We start from the raw sequence: 16,209 nt of genomic DNA, 5'->3' as shown, positions 1-16,209 counted from the left end.
TTTCGCATTCAAACGCCTCTTTTCCAGCTCGGTGAAAATGTTCCAGCTCTCTCAGCTGCGGCCAACTCCATGAGCGAACAATGGGGAACCATTAAAATACTCCTTCCTCAAAGTGCTCATAGCCGTACGCTGTGTGACTACGGCAATTTCTCAGATCCTAAAAGTATGGGAATGCGATAGTGGTGCTCTCTGCTTCCTTTAAACGCCCACATTCCCTCATTCCGGCATATTCTTAGTAAAGTGCCACTGTTAAACTCACGAACGGGGGATTTTTCCAGTCAACCTCTTGATCAGTGGCGGCTCGTGAGTCAAATGCTAGGGGGGGCGCACTCCACCGGGGGGTCATAATTTTTTAATATTTCGTGTATTTTATTAAGTTTTTACGGCAATATAGGAATTAAATTCTGTGATGCCATACGTTCCGTTTTTTTTCAACAAAAATACCTAGTTTTCCTAATAAAGCTTGATTAATAAATACTAAATGCAGTAGACTCTCGGTCATACGGATCGGCTTAGTCCGGACTCTCGATGATACTGATCAATGATCTTGAAGAATAAAAATATATTTGCTGCGATATTTTGCAAATACAAACGAAAATACGTAACTTTAGGTTTTAGCGTCTACATTCTTCGTGCGGATATGCCCGCAATACACTTCTGTTGTTCGTTTTGCAATAATAATGCGTTATTTGTCAAATCTATACAACATTTGCAATGATTTAGGTAGCAATGACACTTGTAACACCTGAGGAGGGAGGAGAGTGTCACTGACTTCCACTAGGCAACAAACACTACTAGAATGCCCGCGCTTTGCTTTGCAGATGTAAACTTTGATGGCGGTGTTCGCGATACTTCTTGAATACAGTATGATTTAAAATCAACAATTAAACATTTCTCACACATTTTTAACAAAATATGAAATACTCACAGGCCTTTAGTTGTATTGCAAAAGTCCATCCTTCTGTCATTTTGTCCAGCAAAGTGATCAATTACACGTTCGTTGAAATCAGCGCTGGACAACAATTTCTTTCTGATTGAACACATGGCAAGGGCACTAGTCTATAAATAAACAAGGGACGACACAAAATAGGCCGACGAAAAATACGACCAAAAAGAACAAGGTGCCTGGACACAGAATTGGGACAATTTTTCCCTATATTTCCCTTAAAAAAACGAGCACAGTAGATTAATTCAAAATTGTCTTCTTGAATGTACACACAGCACTAAGAAACTTCTTAATCGCCAATTACGCACAATTAACTCCTCGAAAATGATGTCTGAACTCATTTCACTCCGTTCTTTCCGAGAGTCTTGCCGTTACTATAAGGACGACTCAAGGGAGATAGAAGTCGTGGTCCACTAATGCTGATTCAGCTGAGGGACGAATTTAAGGTCAGCAAAGGCATTCACGCAAACAAAGGACGTCACGGACCATCTCCTTGAGTCTAAGATTCATATGTGGTAAACACACGAGACGCCAACGGGTCGCATTTGGAATAACCGTGTCTTCGAAATCATTGCCATGATATAACAGAAAATAAGTTCTAGATCGTAAAAGAAGACGAATCGACTGAGCCACAGATGGGAGCTGTAAGGATTTCCTCACTGATATGAACTCTTCGAGGCCACTTAAATCAGACCCAAGTGGGCATTTTCCGTCAGATAGCTACCGCTCTGCCACTGAGGAATTAGGTGAACATGAACTAATACAACAAGGACGGCTAGAAAAATGATGAACCTACACACAAAAGGTGCATTATACGCGGCACTTCATGACATTAATTGAATGACTCTATTTAAAGTCGCGCTTAACGATTTAAATCATATTTAATCCTTCACCCTTTCACGCACGCAACTATTTCTTAAATTATAAATCAGTGGGGAATGTTAACTGATTTTTCCTTATACTGCAGGTCTTTTGATAAATTTATCTGAAAAATAGGTACCGTATTTCTAATCATCGGGAAGATATGAATACATTGTTAAGGCCTAAATATTATAATATTAGTTTCCCCAAGGTTCTTGAAATTCGTAATCATAACAGAACTGTGTCAAATACTCGAGAATAGTTTTCCTTCGTCAATACGGCCTTTAACTGGTTGGATTTTATGTGTTCCGGAATTCAAACACCAAAAAACGCAAGCATAATGGGATAATTTATTTACTGTAGCAATACCTACCAGTAATTAAAAATTAAAATCGTATAACTACACCCAGTACAGTGACCATTCTGATTCCGTACCTCCCTTTTCTGTGGCAGCACCAAGTAGACGCCAGATTATACGCCCGCCGGCCTGCGCAGCGATGTCAACTCACTCGTCGCTCTGCGCATTTTCGGACGACGTCCCAAGACTTCCATAAGACACAAGGTTAGACGCGTCATAGCACCAGCGGCCCCCACCACTACCACTCTCCATATAACTGCATGGGGATGGATTGGGACGTTCTGGCCAGCGCCCCACGGCTACAAATACGAACTTCTCGCGCTATTTCTTTTCGTGTTTTTCCAACACTTTCGATGTATGGGACTGAAAAAACGCTTTGATTAATCAGATGTATAATTATAAATTAATGGATATTTATTTTTTTTACTTTTTCAAATATTTGGGAGGGGCGGCGTCCGAGAGTCCTTATGGGCAAACCGCCACTGCTCTTGATATGTTATCACCCACCTCGAATTTAAATGGGATTACTCAAGTCACCACTCACGTCAATGACGGGTACAGCGATCCGAATTTCACGACAAATAAGCTGTTATTAGGGCTGCTAAAGGAAATTTATATTTTTGATCATGTGATCTATCCAATATCCTAACATTTCTGAGCTATTCCATACGATTTCTTATGTTAAAAATAGTATACAATAATTAAATGAAATTTGTAAATACTGACAACGAGAATGAAGGGATTGCACTGCACTCACTGCTTCGCTGCGGGCACTTTTGAAAACGGATACAAATACGGAAAAAATGGCAACATGAATAAATATTCCATTAGGCTTACTGGGGCTCCCTCTATGTACTAGCCTACGGCTAAACTGTTTCATCCTCATTCATTTATTTTGTACGAGAACTCCTGAATTAAACTCTGGATATGCGTTACAGTTTGCACTTACCCTTTACATATATTCCTCCTCGGTGAAATTGGAGCGACATTATCGCGAATTATTATAAACTGTATCGTTAGTAGCAGTTTTTCTATTATGTGTAACAGGCTTGAAAGTCAGTTTCCGAGGTAAATTAAATTTAAGAACTTTATAGTCTTTCAGTGAACGATTGGAATCAAAGAAAACAAAACCTTAATCTTCGTTGGCCCCCTTTTACATGCCTCATTGGTTGCCATAAAGTAATCGTGAGTATTTGACTATCCAGTTTAAGTTCTTAACACCACATACATCGAGTTTTTTCAAGTGCCCACACCTTGGGATCTTTCTTTCTCTCTCTCATGGTACCAAATTTCTCCCAGTCCTCATTCTCAAAGCTCTCTTCCTACGTCACTCACTCATACCTTAATGACACCACCTACACCCTCGCGACATATCGCTGTTAACACTTCAAAACGCCCGTGAGCTGGGACAAGACCTTTCGCAACGCTGCTCTTGAAAAATAAATAACATAGCCTCATTCCGTCCCTCGCCATTTTTGTTCCTTCCGTCGCACTCTCATTCCGCTCATTCATTTTTTTAAATATTTCTCGAGATTAATTTTTTAAATTGCCGCTCCCGCTTTATTTTCGGTAAAAAAATATGTGATTTTGAACCTGTCTACTGTCTCTTTTCTGCTAAAAAATCCCATATTTATCTACCGTAATATCTCCTCACCGAGGAATTGGTTTTTCTTTCACTATATCAGTGGAGACACGGTGCCTGGATTTAAGAAGGCGGATGAACTAATGTTTTGTATATAAGTTTTCAGTCACATATGGCGGGTTAAGCGAATTTCTTCCGTGATTCTTGCCCATCAATATTTCATGAACGCAAAGGAGAGCTAATTATCTACATTTAACCACTTCCTATAATAATTTAAGGCTTGATAAATAACTTGACTTCAGTGAATGAAAATTTAAAATTGAAGCAGGATTGAGGATAATTTGGGAATATGGTGTGTAGAAAGATTTGGTCCATTGTTGGTATACGCATTTTTTTGTCTTTCAATTGTCATTAATCCTTTTTTCCTGTGCAATTCAATGGCCGTACCTGTACCATGTATACATTCCCTCCAGTAATATGTGTAATATTCATAAATAATGTACATTGCCCTCCGAAAACTCATCCACAATCATGAAATAGTCATAAACTCAGCTGACAAAGGATCCACAGTAGTTCTCCTGAACACTTCTGACTACATTAAGGAAGCTGAAAGACAACTTACAGATACCTCCTCATACACACTCATGCCTCATGACCCTAACCCCACCTTCCATGAAAATATCAAGTCTTTTCTCGAGGAACATGCCCCACTGGAAGGCCTGTCTTCGTCTGACATCTCCATCCTTTCCCCCACAAACCCACGTACTCCACATTTTTACATTTTGCCAAAAATACATAAACCCAACCACCCTGGCCGTCCTATTGTCTCATTTTGAAACTCACCCACGGAAAGAATATCTGCATTCATAGACTATTACCTCCAACCGCTAGTTTTGTCTCTACCATCCCATATCAAAGATACCTATAACTTCATTGATCGCCTCCAATCCACTTCAATTCCTCCTGACACCCAACTTACCATGGCCACCACAGATATCACTTCTCTATACACATCCATTCCTCATTCTGAAGGTCTTTCCTCCCTCCGCCACTTCCTTTCCCAACGCCCAGCTCCTCATACCCCTAGCACTGACTTCCTCTTAGGCCTAGCTAATATTGTCCTAACGCACAATCCGTTCTCATTTAATAAAAAGCATTATTTACAAATCAAAGGTTGCTCAATGGGTAGTAGATTCAGTCCCTCCTACGCAAACCTCTACCTAGGCCACTTTGAACAATATTTCCTTTCCCAACATCCATTGAAACCCCTCATTTGGTTTAGATTTATTGATGACATATTCCTCTTATGTCCACATGGTAATGATTTCCTCAACAATTTTATTGCTACTCTCAATTCCTCATCCTTTCTTTCCTTCACCTCAACCATTTCTAATTCCCAGATTACCTTCCTTGATGTCAATATCTATCTTGTCAATACTAAATTTCTCACCTCTGTCCATGTAAAACCCACGAATAAGCAGCAGTACCTTCATTTTAGCAGTTGTCATCCTTCCCACACTAAACGCTCCCTTCCCTAATCCCTTTCCATTCGAGGCCACCGTATTTGTAATAATCCTGATGCCCTGAATAATTTTCTTCACAACCTTCACCGCTCCCTCCTCCAGAGAGGCTACCCAGAGTCCCTCCTGTATAAAAAAATTCTCAAACAAAGATGCCCCCCAGAACCATGCAATAGAAACAAACCACGTGACCTTTCCCTCTGCACCACTTACTTTCCTGGAATAAAATCCCTGCAATCTATCCTCAAAGACCTCTTCGCTATTCTAAAAAATAACAGGTCGACAGCCAATCTTTTTGCCAAACCTCCTACTGTCACATTCAGACGACCTGCAAACCTTTCAGATTGATTCCGCTGAACGAACCCCTTGCATAAGCCACCCACTACTTCCAATAGTACACCTTCGCCCTGCGGTCGTCCTAGATGCAAGACCTGCCCAATTTTACCCCTCCTTCTATCCCTAGTCATCTCGTCTCCTGTCTACCACCACCCCCTGCGGCCTCTTGTACTTCCAAGAATGTAGTTTACCTCATTCAATGCCAACACTATCCCTCCTTTTATACAGGCAAATCCTCAACCCCCCTTAACCAAAGAATCAATAACCACAGGGCATCATACACTTCCTCTGACTTTGCGTCCTTCCCGGTGGCGAAACATGCGGCCACTCATCAGCGTCAATTTTCAATGATTGTTACAATGTATCAGTTTTAGCCTCCCTTCCCCCCACAGACCACCCACTCAAACTTAATTCCATTGAATTAACGTACATATGGCTATTCAAAGCATTTCTTCCTCCCGGCTTAAATATCAACCGATAATCCCTTAATTGCCTCAGCTCACTCTTTTCCCCCCCTCTTTGGACCCTGCCTCCCCACTATTTCCCCTTACCTCAGCTATCCTTTACCTACAGTCTCCTAGCCCTACCTAACTCTGAGGAAGGTGGTAATACGCCACCGAAAATTCAGTACTTACTGTGAGTGTTTTTTATCTTTTTTTTAGTGTGTTCTGTGTTTCTGCCCAACCTAGGATTTTTTTACGGTATATATATATATTAATTATATTCAAACTTAAAATTTTCTTGGAAATTGACCTCACTCTCATCTATATAACCAATTTCCACTAATTCGAAGTTCCCACCGTAAAAAATATTTCCGCATTGCTTACAATGACATATTATTTCATAGCGTTGAATTATGGACTCAAAAGAATGTGGTGCAGGTGTTGTTGATATTTTTTGTGGAAACTTCCTGTGCTAATGAAATTACTCATCCTTGCCGGATTATTGGATCGGTATGTCAAAGATTTACACATTTAGTCTCATCATAACTAAAAGTAAATAAATTGAATGAATTTTCACACCTTTTAGCGTGAATCGCTATATAATTCATGAGATTGTGTAAAATCTTTGAATGTATTACTTATTTAGGAGGCTCAATTAACGACCTCTTTTTAAACCATTTATGACCAAACGAAATTCGGAGATACGCTGTTTTGGCGCAGGGTAAGGACCTGAAGACGTTCGTCTGAAATGGTGATGGAAATCTGAAAATGTGTAGCCTTTAAGCATTGATTTTTGATTAAAATATATCGATAATCATTGCTTGACAATTTTCGTAGCCTTAATTTCAGCCCTCATAAAGAGTGAATTTTATCTACTACCACCGCTGGCCGAAAATTATCGGACGATTTTTGTAGCATCTCTCTCATCCGCTAAAATTTTAATGCCAACGCACATATTTTCCTTTACCTCCTTGATTACTTAATACTTTACTCGTATTCATCCCCGCAAGTGTCCTTCCTCAGTCATTCTTAAATATACTGAAGATAGTTTTCAAGAAATAATCATCAATCACGATATACTTCGTGAATTGATGCTAAAGCTTGATTTTGTTCTTACTTTTCCAGAGATATTCCCTTGATGGGTCCAGAAGCCAGTTGAACTGACTATAACACAAGCAATGACCAAGAATTGACCGGGAGCATGCGGTACCCATCAACGACACTAACTCCCCTTTATTGTAAGTAACATTACTTGCTTACATTCTTAAGACTTATTCGATGTTGATTGGTGAGTTTATAATTTCATATCACCTGCACTGGTCCGAATCGTATAGTATCATTGCATCACGGATATATGTTTTGTACATTTTTTAATTTTAGAGTCAAGATCGTTACCTACGGAAACGAGAAAATTTCACCTCATTGATGTAAGCCTCTGATACCCAAATATGTGTATCTGCTTAAGAATCAATTTTCCTGGTGCTTTTGTACGGTGGATATTATCTGTTACATACCAAAGTCAAGCGTTGGTCAAGCAACAGCTGGGATTCACTTCCTATATTCCCATTTTCAATTCATTACCTTTTTTTCATAGTTTGTTTATGGGTGTTGTTGTCATGGTCATTGTCTGCCTTGAAAGACCAAAGAAACTTAACCGAGTAGGTATTTATGTGTAACTACCATTTACCAGTTCCCACCCAGAAACTCAATTGTTTTGGTTTGGATTTGAGTAGGTCAGGATAAAGGTGATCTCGCACTAAACTATAGGCTGGCGAATTTCACAAATTACTAGTTGGATGTTCAATGTCTTTGCTTGGGTCAATTCGTACTGTGAGGATTTTTGTTTTTAGGTGTTCATTAATTTCACCTAAATTTGAAAACAGAACTTTCGAATCAGTTTCCTTAAGCCAAACTCCCTTCTCAGCGCTTCCTGACAGTACGCAATAATGTGAAACATAACGCGATAAAGGTTCAGCTTGATATAATTTCAGTTAGAGGCTTGGATATTATTTTTAATAGATAACCAAGCCTTTAATTTTCGGTCATTCCCTTTTCATGTATTTCCAAGCCTCCGACGAGACCCGGCCTCGTCCATTAGTTATGCACGATTTATTATAAAACGAAATTAATGACGTGTTTTTATAAATTTTTGGGCATTCGGAGAATGCTGCGCTTGAAGTCTGTCGTTCTAACCCAGTGGTGCGGGCATGTTATGTTAACGCTTTCAGTTTGCGGGTGGTATGCACGGCTGGTTAGACTCGTACTTGTAGGTTGTCCTTGTGACCTGGTAGAGAAAAATGGTTGCAAGAGAATGTGAGGGATGTGGCAGGACAAGCAAACAGGGTGTCACATGCAGGCAGGCCTTGGTCATAAACGAAGTGGATATTAGGGAGAGCCCTACTGCTCCTTTGCTGCGCCTCAAAATGTTTTCTTCGTGGAAAAATGTCGTACTTCCCTCGTTACTCCGGATTCAGACATTTTCTTTTTATGATATTATTTTAAGAATTTTAAATGTGCCAATTTCATAATACAAAAGCTACGAAACATACATTTAAAAAATGATGTCACATTATTATGAGTATAAATTTAGCTAATGAAGTTGTAAATAACAAGTTATTGTATTATTGAATTAATAATAAATATGTTTTACGTGACATTAAGGAATGTACGGCGTGTATTTAAAGGAATGGCCGAGAATCTCCCTAATGATTTTTTTTCCTTCTATCTAACATTGTAATGTTATAGCACTGTTATGTTCTTATATTCCTTCATTCGCAATCATACTTCTTCCAACTGTAATTTGATGTAGCGTTTAGAATAATATACTGAGATGTTATGCAAAACTTCATTTCTGGAATGCAACCTATTTCTTTGCTTGGCATAACGGGAGAAACAGGTCTAATCGATTCTTCCCCTTTCACTGCGAGATTTACAATAGTTGTGTGTTTTGTTCTATCCTTACCATTAATTCGAGATAATTACGATTTTCTGTGGCTTATCCTTGTTCTACGGTAAATAAATATGTGAGAAAAGGCTGGGAAGGGAAACGTTTTATTGTGAATGGCACTGTCGAAACTTTTCAAGACTTAGATTGCGCCATGGAAATGCGTCTTCTTAAGATTTCGATCGCGAGAATGGAATTATCTTGGAATGGGTGAACGGAGTTCGCTTGACTTTTAGTTAATGCAAGTGCGATTCTCACCATCTGCTCTTGAAATGCTGGTGAGACTCAGTAAGCACTTATATTCCTGCAGGCTACCAAAGTTACTTGGCCCACTGCTGAATTCCTTCTATCCATTAGGGGAGATTTACGTTCCTTTATCATTTTCGAAATGGAAATAGTCTGCACTTGAATCTAGATTCTGCGCCAGTCTCCTATTGCCTGAAGGCACCATTAAAATTCACAATTTTAACTTCCCTTCATTGAAAAAGTGAAAGCAATCATTTTCTGGTTACAAAGTTTAGATTAATGATGCTGACCGTTACTTCAGGGTATTGGTGTTAGGTTCATTTGGTATTAAAGTAACCACAACACAATGTTTTAGAAAAAAAGGAAAATATTTCTCAAAAGTATATGGAGTAAAGTTGTGACGAGCAGTGAAATTTATATTGACACTTTATTAAGGATGCTCTTACTATGATGATGAGGATACTATGGGTGAAAGAAATTTCCTGCGTAACAGTGAAGTGAGTCATTTTTTTAAATAATTGAAATCCTCTTTTTGGCTTTAGTATTCCTTCATTAGTCATATTCGTTAAATTAACGATACAAAACATTCTCTATTAAATGTTAAAATGAAAAAAGAACCGACTTTCATCATAAATGGTATCAGTCATCTTGCTATCAAGGCGGTATTGTATCTTTTATCTGTTGTAAAGTGCAATATTTCTGTATGAGAGAATTTATCTTTGCGGGGTAATATTTTGAGTAATCAAAAAGAAATTGAAAACTGATTTTTTCATAATTATATTATTCTCTGAATTAGTGTTAGAAATTCAGGGATGCTTACATCCTAAGTATCGGGGGAAGCAGTGCCTAGAGTTCTCACCGAATGGAAAAAAATGTTTCTTCGAATTCTTCTCCTTTTTCCAATTCCGTAAAGTTAGAGTTACTATTTGAGCGGATAGGTTATAAGATGATGTGTCAGAATCGAAATATATTTTTTATTTTTGTAATGAAGTAAAAAGATTTTTCGGGATGAGTCTGATTTGTCACCAAATGGAACCAAATTATGCACATTTTCGTCTCTTCCTCCATTAACAATTTGCTCCCGTGCCGTGAACCGATCCCAGGTCATCGGGTCGTGAATCCAGCACCACGGGCTGAGCTCTGTGTGACGGCGTGTTGTTTGCCATTCTCACGAGGCGGACAGCCTCGGGTCTGCGCTTTGGTGTGCGATCACGCCCTACGCACGTACAAATCCGTACAGGGGCCCCCTCCCCTCCGCATCTGCATACACTGCCCCCTCTCCTTTCGGTCAAGCTCCCTCTCCTCTCTCCCCCCTCCCCTCCTCTCACTCGTCTCGCCCCACTGACCCCCTTTCCTTCCTAACCCCCACCCCCCCCCCCCCCCTTCAACCCCCTTCACCCGCACTCACTCTTTTCACCAGATTTCGGGGCCAAGCACTCTTCAGCCGTTTTGTGGCAACCGCTGGGGGGGTAAGTTTATTCCTCGATTTTTTTAAGGGTTGGAAACCAGCCCCCGCGCGCGCGCAACCCTCAAAACCCCTCCTCCACCCCTCTCCGTCCCCTGGGGGTGCGGGCATCCTCCATGCGGGGGTGGCTCGCTCGTTTTCCCTCCCCCTCTTCTCGCACCCTGTCCTTTCCAACCCCTCGTTCTTCTATCTACCCCCTCCCTCCCCCGACCTTGCCTCGACCTCCGCAACGAAGGCTCGGGATCGATCGAGGACCCCGCCCCAGGAATGCCGAATACGTTGCCCAAGAGCCGTGGGACCGTGGGGACGCCCAAATTACGCCCCCGGTCGGTGCGTGAAAAGGGGGCGTGGTGGTCGACAGGGATCTCGCATGCACCCGCGAGGAATTTCATATGAGCGCTACGATGATTCTTCCCAAAGTGGGCTTCCCTAAAACACTCACAAAGAGGCTATCTCTATCCAACCCCTCACGTCTTCTGGTAACTTCCTGAAAAGATTTCCATTCAATATTCTGGAACCTCCGTGGCTTCGGGATAAGCTTACGGGAATCTAGTTCAAACTGCTGCAAGTGTATAACTTCAATCCGTTGTATTTTTGCACATGATCCTATTGCTGGAGGATATCTAAGCTCGCTCTCTCTTTATTAACCGTGGCCAGTATTGCCGTAACCTATTGTCATAAGGTACGAGGAGAATGAGGTTTTGAATTGTGCATTTTATGAACCCTGCTTAGCATTTCCGAATGCGCGTTACGTAAGGCCATTGGGACCATGCGACGGAGCCAAAATTTCACCTCCGGTGTGCGACAAGTGTGCGTGATGGCTCTGACAGGGCTCTTGCATTCCTATCGTACCGGCGAGGAATTCATATTTGGGTTGCGATGATTATTCCCAAAGTTTGCATCCCAAACACTCACAAAGAGGTCATCTGCATTCCGCCAGGAGGTAATCATGTCTTCACACAACTTGGTAAGAGAATTTTCATTTAATATTCCAAAATCTCCTCGCCATGGGGATAAGTTTTCGGGAATCTAGTTCAGTTTCGAACTCTTTAGTTTTCGTCCATCGTTCCGGAACTAATGGTTATCCAGGTTTTACCAATTAACCGTGACCACCACAGCTATTGCCCGTAGCACGAAGGACGTGAGATATGAGGTTCCGAATCTACATTTTTATTAAGTACGTATATCAAATTTCTTGAAGAGAACTTAATCTGTAACTAGCTCTGTTATTATGTTCATATTCTTCGTAAAAGTAATGATTGACGCATATCCTCTTTAGTCCCAGTGTAACATATATGATCCATTTGGTTTTTTTTATCATTTTCTGATCTAAGAGTGTCTCCAAGGGCTAAGCTACTCTTGTATTCTATACATTCTACGCTTGAACATACTCAGATGTTTTCCATCTCTCTCGTGAATCTCTGGTTGATGAAGAAAGATCACAGTTTTCGTGTAATTCTATAATGAGTGGAATCAAGACAAATTAGTACCATTTATTGATGCTATTTTACTTGATTTTAATAACATGACCTAATAGAGCAGCGGTACTACGCATGTATGCAATTGTTTACTTTTTGCATAATACCCTTTTCTTATAATTCTTGCATTACTTTTATGAATCATAGGTAATATAAGCGGTCACTATCATTACAAAGTGTACTCCAACATATGTAAACAGCTTATAACCTTTTTATGAATTCGTTTCACGAGTACCCTTCTTAAGCATAACATATGGGAGGAAGAGTTGTTTTGGACCTTTCAGATACTTTGCCATCTGGGTCTTTTATTTATGTGGATATTTATTCAAATTCTCTACCCCTACTTGATACTCTACTGCTCCACAGGAACATACTAGCATTAGGAACAATTATGTTAAAAAGAATTCCAAGATCGGTAGAGTTGAGAAAAGACAAAGAAATGAAATCGGACGGAAAAGGTTCCTCCGACCAAGTTAAAGCCCTGGATGGAAAAGTGGCTATCATGAAATGATACGATAACAGGCCAGTACATATAGTGTCCATAAACTATGGTTCAGAGCTGATAGAAAACTACAGGCGATGGTGAAAGAAGGATGGCGCCTACATTCAGATTCCTAGATCACACTTAGTGAAAATGCATAGCAATAAAATGGGTGGTGTTGAACTTTTAGAGAGAATTATTGGAAAATATGCCGTGAGGAACTGCATAAAAAAAGGACTGTGAAAACGTTGCTTTTTTATTTCGCTGATGCAGTTGCTTGAATTGAATATAGGCAGGCTGCCATTGCTATTAAATGGCTTGGAAACGATATAATGCCATACTTCTTAAGGTGGACGTTGAAGAAAACCTAATTTATCATCAATATTATTTATTCTGAAATAAATTATAATGAATAATATGATGACCAGGAAGTTGAAGAAAGAAAACATTTAAAAAGGAAAGCAACCAAAGGCTTAACAACCATTGTTACAAGGTCAAATAATAGAATGCACAGAAAATGAACAATGAACAGAAAAAAGATGCAGATGTATATTATAGGGCTGCACTTAACATTTGTTTGATCTACGGATTGCAAGGCGTTCTCTTCTGTTTTACAAGGGGGCATAACTGTTTCCGAGATATTCTCGGAAAAAAACATTTTATCTGTTTATGTGATGAGCAATTTCTTTCCTTACGGAAAAATTGACATGGGAAAGAACCATATCAATATATATGAATTTTTTATCAATAACATAATTATTGCAAAAAAATTATTTTAGTATATCATTCCAAAAAAAACTAAATCTAATACCTTTTATGTTGATAGTTTTGTGTGGATCGTCTCAGTAGTGTCCTGTTGTATCGTATAAGATGCATGAAAATATTTATTATTTAAAAAAGGTTTAACAATTTTCTCAGATGATTGATATTTTTCAGTTCTATTTATGTAGGGAAATGAGACAAGCGCAATTTTCTGCAGAGAATACACTTTCAGGTCTGAAGAGGATGTTTCTATTTCATGCAAAGTCGCGACCGGAAAACTGATTTCATAACTTCTCACCTTGCGGAAGAGGACAGTTTCTCTCACCAAGAGTTTCAGTCAACTTTATTAGACAATGATAAATGAAGAGCAAACGTAGTGCATGTCCGCAGTAATTTTATTTGGTACGACGCGTTTCAGCGACCTTACTTCGCTATCATCAGGTACAAAAAAAAAAGATAGCGAAGTAAGTTCGCTGAAACGCGTCGTACCAAATAAAATTACTGTGGACATGCACTAAGTTTGCTCTTCATTTATCATTGTATCATTATGTTCCACAACATCTCGCCGAACACCGTTGAATACAACTTTATTAGTTTCATCGATCCTGCGAGTAAATATAGCAGAGTATGCTTCATGGTGACTGCAAACAGGGGCGCAGCCAGGAATCAAGGCTGGGGTGTTTAGGCAACTGGAGTGTGTACGTACCACTGGAGTGTGTGGTGGTACGGAATACCCACAAGGATAAGCGGTAGGTGCGAGATTAATAAATTGCGGAATTTTGAGATAAACGCTTCAAAATGGTGAGTTTTAGGGCTTTCTGAGGGATATTTTATTAATCCTTACACGATTCTATTAGTAATATCAATCCAATTAAGTAAAATGGATTAAACTTAAATATTTCTCTGAGCTCTGGGGGGAGGGTGTAACCCCCAAACCCCCTCCCCCTCGCTGCGCCACTGACTGCAAATATCTATTAATTATTTATAATCTCAAATTTGTAGTCATGTAATTGTTTTTAATGTAAGTGCACATTGTTGATTCATCCTTCAACATCTTTCATCGTTTGCTTTCAGTGTTAATGGTATCCTCATGAACTGCCCGATTTATGATGTAGCCTGAGGTTTGAATAAGTATATGCTGTTTGATTCTGCAATTTTTTTTCTCATAATAATTCAGGTGTTCGTCAAAGCATTAATGAATAAAAATATTTTAACTCTTAGAAGTTCAGGGAGAAAACCTCTTTTTTTGGAAATTTTGTGATTTTACGAACATCCTTTGATACATTTCTGCTCCTTTCCTGCTAACAGAGGTTTCTTAATTTTAAAGATTCTCTGAACAAGAACTAATGTAAATGTTATTATTTGGTTTCTTGGAGGACCTTTGCTCTCCATTTCAATTCTTTCTCTTCACATCTATGAGGTTTGAAAAATTCAGTGAACTTGAAAATTGTGTTTTAATACGAATTTCATCGTCTACATAAAAAATTTTATGAATCACCCTCGAAGGGCATCGAGGCTTTAGTAAGTTGTTTCCTTTCGTTTGTTAAGGGCAAAATCTATTTGAGCCCACGAAATAACGTTTCCCACGGCGTATTGAAATAATCGAAGAATTTTCGAGTCCGCTTGAACAAGGGTTATCGTACAATCTATGCAAATAGTCGAAATGAGTTAATCGACCGGGGGAACAAAGTTTCTCGCCGTATTGACTCAAATTCAATGGCTTATCTTGGCGCCTGCGCCCCGAATACTAAGTATTCTTTAAATCTGCTACAGATTCCGTCACCAGCTGTTCGCGACTGCGCGTTACCCAAGACATCTGGCCATTGGCGTAGCGATCATGTATAAAGGAAGGGGAGCGGCTGAAACCGTTATCTTTAATCTTACTTCCTAGTATTGATTCCATCAGGAGTGGTTATATGAATAAATATTTGACGCTTTCTATTCTCACTGTCTGTTCTTTTTCGGAGCGTCTTGTTTATTTTATCGTGTCATATTTTTTACTTCATTCGGTTTCTGGAGTCCGTTCTCAATATTATCTCCTCTTACTCCTGAGGGTAATTGTTTACTTATTTTATAATTTGATCTCTATTTATCTTAATCTCCTATCAGGATCTGTTATTTGGCTCACTCTCTTTGTGACTCCTCCTTCCTTTGGTTTCTTATGACGGATGAGAGTGAAACTAATCCCCGGGCGACTGAAAGTCACTCATAGTGGAACGGGGACCAGTTCATTTCCATGGGCCCCCACGCACTGAAAAGGTTTTTACTGAGGAGGTTCACCTAGTATTTGAACCTGGGACTCTATGGCCAGAAGTCTATTGTTTTATCCACTTTGCTGTCACTGTCTGGACTATGTGCTGTTAAGTTGCCCCGGATTTGGCAATCATCTCCGTCATAAGTCAAAAATCCGATAATTGGTTTGACGCAGCTCTCCACTCCGATCTTACATCAGCTAACCTTTTCATATTTACGCGTTTTTCCTCTCTTAAATCATCAATAACTTATCAAATGTAACTAATTTGGTGCCTTCCTGTGTCTTTCTTCCCTTCTACTTGTGCTTCAACGTTTGTCTTCGTTTTTTTCGTAATTTTATTTCGGAAGTGTTAGCATTCCCCCCAAAATTCCTATGCGCCACGAGATTATTTGGATATAGTGGACAATACTTTAGCTAATCATGACGATTAGTCTCGTTAATTATCAAGTTCATACGAAACTTCATTCCGGTTCTGAGGCAATCGGAGGAAATCATATCATTCATAACGCATTGTTTGTTAAATAATTGTATTA

General features: G+C 39.6%; 1 protein-coding gene across 1 annotated transcript in view; it reads left to right on the top strand.

Moving 5' to 3' along the window:
* LOC124157854 overlaps positions 1 to 16,209 on the top strand; it is a 246,324-nt gene that overhangs the window by 26,617 nt on the left and 203,498 nt on the right. The window contains exon 2 of the mRNA XM_046532915.1: positions 7,172 to 7,284. The gene's annotated coding sequence lies outside the window, so the exon portion shown is untranslated. The remainder of the gene's footprint in view (positions 1 to 7,171; positions 7,285 to 16,209) is intronic.

The sequence above is a fragment of the Ischnura elegans genome, chromosome 1 (genome assembly GCF_921293095.1).
Source record: "Ischnura elegans chromosome 1, ioIscEleg1.1, whole genome shotgun sequence".
In the NCBI taxonomy this organism is placed as follows: Eukaryota; Metazoa; Arthropoda; class Insecta; order Odonata; family Coenagrionidae; genus Ischnura; species Ischnura elegans.
This window is presented reverse-complemented; position numbering and strand designations above follow the sequence as displayed.